The following is a 9566-nucleotide window of genomic DNA, read 5'->3' as shown; positions in this document are numbered from 1 at the left end:
AAAAAAGAGAATTTTTTTCCTCCACCCTCCCTTCGTTCCAAACATACAGTCTCCTTATGGTAATTTATCAGAAGATTTACTTATCCGTCCGTCACTCCTGGTCGCAGAGATCCATTAATCAGCAGTCTTATCAGTCGAGCTTTACTTGATGTATGTGCTTTCAGCTTCATTTCCAAACGTATGTTTCCAATTATAATTCCAAGCTGCAGCAACCAGCACACGCTGATTGGAATCGGCGTCAGGAAGATCTGGCTTCACCGAGGGCCTGTGCCAAGTGTTCAGCACCCCCGTCACTCGTTTCAGGGGGTGCATTGTGAACACCGCTGGCAGGACAGTTTCCCCTCGCATCCTGGGGGGATTAGGAAGACTGCATACTTCCCATAGCAGCCCCTTAGTACCTCGTATGGGTCAGAGAGATGTTATTGTTGGCCATCTTCCAACGCGCCACCTGGTGGCCCCCTTTATGGTCCAGCTTTCACTTCCATACATCACTACTGGGAAAACCATAGCTTTTACTATACGGACCTTTGTTGGCAAGGTGATGTCTCTGCTTTTTAAGATGCTGTCTAGGTTTGTCATTGCTTTTCTCCCAAGAAGCAGGCGGCTGCTGTCACCATCTGCAGTGATCATGGAGCCCAAGAAAGTAAAATCTCTCACTGCCTCCATTTCTTCCCCTTCTATTTGCCAGGAGGTGATGGGACCAGTGGCCATGATCTTCGTTTTTTTGATGTTGAGCTTCAGACCATATTTTGCACTCTCCTCTTTCACCCCCATTAAAAGGTTCTTTAATTCCTCCTCACTTTCTGCCAGCAAAGTAACTGGAGTTGTAAGCACAGCAAAACCTGTCTTCCAACCCTTTCAGCGTTTCACATAACCTTGAATTCTGAACCCTGGGCATTTCTTTTTTGAACTGAGGATGCAATCTTTCATTTCTGAGTGGCTTCTAATAAAGTCCAAAGATAAACACACAAAAAAGTAGAAGCACCTCAGGGAACATTTCAAGTCCTTTTAGAATCCAATTTTGCCCTTGCGTTCCCCCAAATACCACCAAGATAGGTATCAGTAAGTGATTAATGTTATTATTATTTCCTCTTATTTTCCGAGCTGCCTTTTAAATTACCAAGGTCTTCAGAGACAGTTAATGCATGCAGACACAAGGGTAGGTTGAATCATATATGATTTTCTTTGCCTCAGTGTTTTGGGAATGATACCACATGTATTTATATGTAAGACCTTTGTGTTTAAAATAACCACTTTTCCCTATCTCCTGGAACTCAAAAGATTAACTTTGGCTTGGGTATTTAAACATGCTTGCGGCATTGGGAAGTGGATGCAGTTTCCAGTATTATTCATAGACCTCTCTGAGCCTTTTGTCCAATGCCATCTATTTAGCCTTAACTGAAACCAGACCCTCATATAAGCCTAAATTGTATGAGACCAAAATAAAAGGTATGGGCTGACTTGGCAGACAAAATATGAGGCAAAAAATGACTTGCATTCCAAAGTTTCGCTTGTGCCAAATGCAATAGTTTATATTTTCAAACGGGGGCTGTGATTTGGATGCCATGCTTGAGAAATAGGACATGACAGTCTTAGGAACTATGCTCTGTACCTCAGCAGATTTGGATTTTTGAGTTTTGCAAAGAATTTTTTTAAAAAAATATTTGCTTTGGAGTATTGATATCCCATCTCCTAAATCAAATTTTCTCAAGGAGGTTTATAATACATTTAAGACACACTAACATAGACAATGGTACAATAGTTACTTAAGTAGGGCAAAGGTGTACATATATAAGTCCACATGCCCTCACATTCTCCCATCATCTAACAACCAGATGCTGTCAGTAGAGCACGAGACTCTTAATTTCATGGTTGTGGATTTGAGCCCCATGTTGGGCAAAAGATTCCTGCCTTGCATGGGGTTAGACTATAGATGACCCTGGTGGTCCCTTCCAACTCTACAATTCTATGATTCTATGACTCCTAAGTGCCACTCTGCAGCTCAATCTCCTGGTATGGAATTGGCTATCAAAGCAGTCAGCATTTAGGCTATACTAGGCTGCTGCGTCTCACAGCTTCTGGTGGCCATTGCAGGAGGCAATGGGGGATCAAAGATGGTTGAAGGCACCAAAGAAACCCTGAGGCATTTGGTATATTTTATGGCTCTGTTCATTGGTTGCTGCAGCATAGCACATTTCCAGAGTAGAAAAATGAAATGAATTATAATTCAGCCTCACATATTTCTTGGGGATAAACAGAAGCACAGGTCATAGGCATATTTCTTTTCACTTAATTCTAAACAGATTTATTTGGAACTAAACCCAGCTGAGCTCAAATGGCTCTTAGCTTAAAGCAAGACTGCGGCATTGGTGGAATTGGGCAAAGGACCACCTGCTAATTATGCTGTTTTGAAACACAGCAGAAAATATCCTTTCCACATTGGAAGATTCACCTTGTGTTCTCCATTAGTGTTTTAAAGCTGAGAAGGTTCTGTTGGTCTGGGGTGGTAAACCTGTGGTCCCAAAGATGCTTCTGGATGCTCTACATTCCAGGCCATTGGCCATGCTGACTGGGGCTGATAGAGTCTAACAACATCAGGAGGATTATAAGTCCACCCATCTAACCTGCTAAGCCTGTTGTCTTCTCAGAGTGGCAGTGGTTTTCCAAGGTGATGGTCTTTCTTCTTGAGATGCTTGTACCTGGAGAAACCAGGGATTGGACCCCAGAGCTTGTGAGCATGGAAAGCAGGATTCTCTTATCACAGAGGTAAGATGAGTCCTTCTCACAGCGTGTTTCAGAGACCACATCTGAAAAACAGCTGAGGCAGTGGCGATAAATACTCAGACTGACTCAGGGCAAAGAAAGAGAATATAGGAAATAATTACTGCAGCCTTTCTGAGTTGTGTCAGTCTGCAAACACACAGCTCTCTTGGAAAGTTGGCTGGAGGGATTAGCTTGTGCGTGGCTTGCTTTTGCAGCAAGCCCTTGCATAGTTGGAAACATGAGACTAGACCAATACTGGTAGCATTGCAAGGACAATATTTATGTAAGACTGTGTGATTCATGGGCTGTTTCTCCAGGCGAACATGCACACATGATGCTCTCCAAATTGTACCTGGTTCCAGTTATGTCTAAAAATGCACATATTTGTTGGATAAGTCCAAGGAAGTTTCCACTCCTTTCCTGTAGTTACAAAAGTACTCTTTTGTAAGCCTCAGAATGGTTTGTGCCATAGCAACTTTTTATATAACTCATCAACAATGTACCTATCACATTTAATGTAGGGCTTGGCTCCCTCCCTCCCTCCCTCTCCCTCTTGGGTGGCTAGAATAATAGAATTGTAGAATTACAGAGTTGGAAGGGACCCCAAGGGGCAACTACAACACTCATCAAGCCCAGTCAGCAAGACCAATGGTCATGGAGTTGCTATCCCACAACATCTGGAGGGCCACAGGTTCCCCATCCTATCCTACTGTACAGCTAGAGTTGGATCTCTGTGCTGCTGGAACATTTTGGATCACCACCATTGGAGAACCCCCCACCCCCCCGTGTTCTCCTAAATTCTGTAGATTTCTCTTTCCTTTATTTGCCTGTGGAATTTGGGTCTATCACAAAACAGGGAGGGGCTACAATACAGAGAGAACATAAGCTGCCTTTAGATAGCTGGTCATATTACAGATTCAGTACACAGCAGAGAAATGCAGCTTTAAATTGGTGAGTGGAGGAGAAAAGTCTCTTTACTTTTTACTGTTGAATGAATGTTGTCTGTTTATAAAACGTAGCAAAGGAGTTCTGGTCCACTGAATATTAGTGATGACTGAGCTCTCTCGGTTTGATTTGGAATTGTTATTTATGGTGAACTTTATTTGACAAGCTTTTTCTGAGAGTTCGTTCCTGATTGGCAATGTTGGCACAGACCTTTAAGTTTTATGCTCACGTGTTTGCGCATGTGTGCGTGTTTATATAAAATAAGGCCAGTTTTTCAGTAAGTTTTTAACTTCCCCTCAAAAAGTTCATCTATTGTTCATCTACATCTTGGACACTTAGCTCAAAGTTGGGGGGGAGCTGGTTTTTTTTTAAAAAAGGGATATAGGTATTTAGTGAACCTCTTAGTCCACAGGCCTAGTCCTCTTGTTGTTAATGGCTCTCCATCTGGACCGTCTTTGCTTAGCTCGGTCCACTTTTACCACCTTCTCTCTCTCTCTCCCTCATTTCTAAGTAGCACCCTGAGCAGCTTCCATTGATGAAGAAGAAATCTCTTTTCACTTCTCATTTGTCATGGAAGCAAAAGGCTTAGAGGAAGCAATCCACCTCAGGAGCTTTCAGCTTCTTGCCACAAATGAAAAAAAAATGTGCTGGCATAGTTACTGCACAGCAGAGGATGTGGGAAAAGCAGTTCGATATAAAGAAACCCACAAAAATAAGTAGTTCCTCTTCTTCCACTTCTGTAATTATAGTCCATGGTGCACATACTTCCTACATTTTACGAAAAAGATATAGCTCCATCTAAATCCACTTCTCAAGTTAGAAATGGGAAGCCGAGGCAAGAAGTGGAAGCAATGGTGCAGGCTTGTATTTGCGGCTACTGGTTTTGGTGGTTTGCATTTGGAAATGGAAATTCTGCCTTTGAAATGGTGCAGATAAAAGATTTTGAGGAGCAGGCATCTTTTTCTGCAGTGTTCTCAGCATCATCAAATACACTTCAAAAATGCAGGCTCTCTTCTCTCGGTTGAGGCACAACTAGGAAGAAGACAGGGAGAAAGTCTCTCTGCCATTTGTCCTCCCACCCATGGTTAGGTCTTCTTTGCCGCATTCTCCTGCAGATAAGGAGAATTAATGAATGGGATCATTCCATGTTGGTTTTGTGCTCTGTTATATTAGAGCCTGCTGCATTGATGCTTCTGAAACCATTCTTCTTCCTCTTCTTCTTCTTCTTCTTCTTCTTCTTCTTCTTCTTCTTCTCCTCCTCCTCCTCCTCCTCCTCCTCCTCCTCCTCCTCCTCATGCTTTATTCACAAAGAATGTGTACATTCAGAACAAGAAAAATACATATTCCCATATTCTTAGTTTTTTCCTTATACACAATTTCTATAACAACTTCCCATCACCCCATGGTGGATCCTAAATGCTTTAACATGTCACACTTTTCTTTATCAGTCCAACTCAATCATTATTTTACTTTCCTATAGTGTTCTGTATTTCTGCAGCTTCTGAAACCGTTCATTGGCGAGCAAAATTCCTTCTTCTCTTAGGATTCTTACATTCTTGGATTGGCACGACCTCATTTAGCCTATCAGATGGGACTGGTAAGGATGATATTGGTCATTGCCCTCACTCTTAGCTAAGAGGACTTGGAGAATAGGAAAAGAGGCATTTGGAACTAACAGTTCCCAGCAGAGAACTTATGGCACCTTTCCCTCGGCTGTAGATGCAAGTGGCATGGTACTCTCCTGCAGAAATGGGATGGCAGCAGCAGGAAAGATACAGGCGTATGCTAGATGAGATGCAACACTTGGCAGGCCTACAGTTTCTGGAAGAGAGCAGTCTCATGCTGGCCATGCTCAGGTGAATTGAAGATGAGCAAAAGTAGCATCTTCAAGCTTTTCCATATCAGCTGCTGCTAGGGCCCATGAACCAAGAGACAAAGACAGCATTCAGACAACACTCTGTCCTGTCTTCCTAATGTTTCCATATCTGTTGCTTTTCATGTTTTGTGTGATCTTTCACACAATGCAAAAGCCACTTCTGGAAACCTAGCAGAAGTTTAGCACTCGTTTCTAGCACTGGACAAAATCCATTTGCAACCCTGGAGACCTGGAATAACACGGGAGTTTCCCATGTGTTTTCATGGGTCACCCACCTACTGCTTGTGTAAATAAGTTTCAGACAGTAGTTAGGCATACCACATGGTGGAACAGAAACGCACATGAGTGACAACATGCCAAATGATGTTCATTGTTGTGTTACACCTGTCGCGCTGGGGAAGGGAAAACTTAAACACAATGCAGAGTTCCAAAAAAATAGACCAGAGGCAATTGTACTTCATTCAGCAGAGCTTTACTGCTACTGAAGGCAAATGAGCATAATGGTCACAAATCCAATACATTCAGGATTGGCACTGTCCATAAGAAATCCAGTTGCAGCACTTACAATAAAACTTACAATAAGACTAAACCTTATCACTATAGCATACAGAACACCACACTAGAACAAAGAGTCAGAAAGAGAAAGCAAATGAGACCCAGGCTCCTTCTGGCTTTACTATTATAGTCAGCATGACCTTGGCAGAAAGATAACAGAACCATTTCAAGCCAGATGTACATAGCTTCTCAGAAGGAATAACCCAAACAAGAACCTTCTGCCTGTTTCTTTCATATGGAAAGAAACCTTCCAGAACACTCTTGAATTAATCAGAATCTCTACACATCAGATCAATATTTTCTGTACTAAGAAATGCAAACTGACAACACCATGGCCACTGGTAGGAATGAAATTTAGCATGACATGGTGGTATATCGATGGAAAAGCCGCCCCTCCATAAAGCAACAGGAATATTAGCAATCAGGACAGAAGCGTTAGCATTATAACCAGCAAAACTAACAATTAGTTAGCAATAAGTCCCACATTTGAATGCAGCCAGTGTTAAGTGCCATTTCTGAAAGGAATTAAAGCAAGCCTGCTGGGACAGCACCACAGGGACTGTTGCTTTCACGACACACAGGAACTTTTCAGCCCACAGGACCAGCAAGCTCTATATGACATGAATGCAGGTTTGTTCTCAGTGCCACAAGTGGAGTTAAATGTTCACAAGCAGTGGATTCTGCCAGTATGTGGCAAATATCCGACATCAATAAAAAGAAACCTGCTCAGTGATAAACCCTAGTGGATACTGGAGCACTCGAGAAAATCACTGCACCATCTGGCCTGGTGGTTTTAGAAGATCCTGAGGATTAGAAGAGAGGGGTTTCAGGGATAATGGCTAAGGGGATGTGTTAGCCCATATCTATTTCCCACTTTCCTCATCACTACACATGACCTCAGACTGAAAAAAGGGGGAAGAAACCATCCTTGCAGAATCCTTGCCATTTCTTTAATTTCACCTTTTGTTTGGCAGACCACGCAGCATGTGTGGAAGACAAAAAATGAAATTCTTTCACCTGTGTTTATTTGTGTGTTTCAGCACCATTAATCCCCACTTCACCGTAGCCGAAAGACTCGAGGAATTAGTTTAGCTGTGTGCATCAAATAAAATATATGCAACGGTCTTTGAGGTGCTACAATAATTTTGTTGCTGCTGCTGCTGCTGCTGCTGCTGCTGCAAGGGTCTACCCCTCCAAATGTATATATTTGGAGTAACTCAATGAAGCCGTTGCTGTTGGGATGCATGTTAACAGCACAATGAAACATAGAATTGTAGAACTGTACAGCTGGAAGGGACCCCAAGGAACATCTAGTCCAACCCCCTGCAATGCAGGGATCTCAGCTCAAGCATCCATGACAGATGGCCAACCAACCTCTGCTTGAAAACCTCCAAGGAAGGAGAGTCTACAACAGCTTTTCTCAACCTGTGGGTCCCCAGATGCTGTTGGACTACAACTCCCATCACCCCTAGCTAGCAAGGCCAGAGCTCAGGGATGATGGGAGTTGTAGTCCAACAACATCTGGGGATCCACAGGTTGAGAACCAGTGGTCTACAACCTTCCAAAGGAAACAGATTGACATAAGGCCAATCTGGATATTCCCCTGACACAGTCAACAATTCTGCGAGTGAGAGAGTAGGGTTGCGCTTGCCTTCACCGCCATCACATCCCCATTGGCTCTTTCATGTGCTGCCCATATATTTGAGAGATTTCCTGTGGAGGAAAACCTACTCTATGTATGTAGACGACTTCCCTTGATGGAGAACCTCGTGTGACTTGAGGAGCCCCTCTCGAGATTCTTGGACAGGACTGTTCCTCAGCACTGTGAATTATCATTTTAAATGGAGGTACCCAAGGTTCATTATGCTACTGAGTTAGTGAGCTCCCCCATGCTAATCTGACTTCTGTTGTTTTTTTTAAAGGCTGCTACATACAATATTGCTGTACGCTACAGTCCTGTTTGTTAGCAATTTATTCCTAATGTATTTTGTAAAAATGTTCCCAGATAACTTATTAATGCATTTAACGATACCTAGTCATTATTTCATAAATATTAAATAAAGCATGCATAGATTATATATGAATGCCTACTCTGAAAACACCAGCAGACTAGCTAATCGTCTGCAGCAAACCCACAAGATGAAATTGATAAATTCAGGGTTACTTGACTTTCATCGTTCACTGAGGAAACAAAGCAAACACTAATTTGGAAAACTGTTATTCATTGACGCAGGAGAGGGGAACGGAAAATTAGGTTGATTTCGACGTAATCCTTAGGCAAACATCTCCTGCAATGCATCCCAAAAAATCAAAATAATAAAATCCCCAAACCCAGTTTCCTTTTCTAGAAGGAGCAAAACAAAATAAGGACATTTATAGTGCATGACTTGACCTATACTGAGCCGAAAGCATGCTTGCTCTTTACCTTTCAATAAGCAAACCACCTTTTCAACTTAAAGGCCTATTCTTTGCTTTTCTATTTTCTATAAAGGGTGTGTTGACAGAGTAGCTAAACTGCAATCAAATCATGGGCAATACTGACTCTTTTCTTGAAATTAAAACCATGTCCATACGCTGGTTAAAATTTTCATAAACTGAACATATAGCTAAAGAAGAATATATGCAAAGTATTTACATTCACATGGTTATCCAAGCATGGGCTTAGTTTTTACTTAGTTGAATATTACAGCTTCTTCCTTAAACATTAAAGCAAAGTGTGTCTTTCTCTTTCCCATATTTGCACTCGGCCTTCTCTACATTCCCCAGCTAGGCCACACCGTTCCTTCTGAGAAATTTCTACTTTATCTTTCCAACAGACTTCTCCTTGCTGCTTCTTCAACTTCTGTATTTCTTTCTAGAGACGACAGAAGTGATGTGGCTCTGAATACCAGTTGCTAGGAAGTTGCTAGGAAGTGCAAAGGAAGCACAAGTGAGAATGGGGAAAACTTACAGATCCTGAAAGCAGCAGCAACAGTGAATACCGACTGCATTTGCTGGGTTGATTTCTGTTGCAGATGTGGGACATGTAAGTGATGTTGGCCACTTCTGCTCCAGTTTCCCTTTCTGTTGGAACTCTCTGATGTCTCATCACATAAGTAAGCCCAATTTAGTTTGGTGGCACTTACTCCCAGGTGAGTGCCTTTAGAATTGTAGTCATGGTAACCTTAGCACCAGGGCTACCGCCCCCAGGTGGAATTTGCCACCTCTCAGGTGGGCACCATTGCCATTATAAGAGAACAAGGGAGGCGTTCATGGTGAGTGGTACCTCAGGTTAAGAACTTAATTTGTTCTGGAGGTCTGTTCCTAACCTGAAACTGTTCTTAACCTGAGGTATCACTTTAGCTAATGGGGCCTCCCGCTGCCGCCCCGCGATTTCTGTTCTCATCCTGAAGCAAAGTTCTTAACCCGAGGTTCTATTTCTGGGTTA

The sequence above is a fragment of the Podarcis vaucheri genome (genome assembly GCF_965113315.1).
Source record: "Podarcis vaucheri genome assembly, chromosome: 3".
NCBI classification, from domain to species: Eukaryota; Metazoa; Chordata; class Lepidosauria; order Squamata; family Lacertidae; genus Podarcis; species Podarcis vaucheri.
This window is presented reverse-complemented; position numbering follows the sequence as displayed.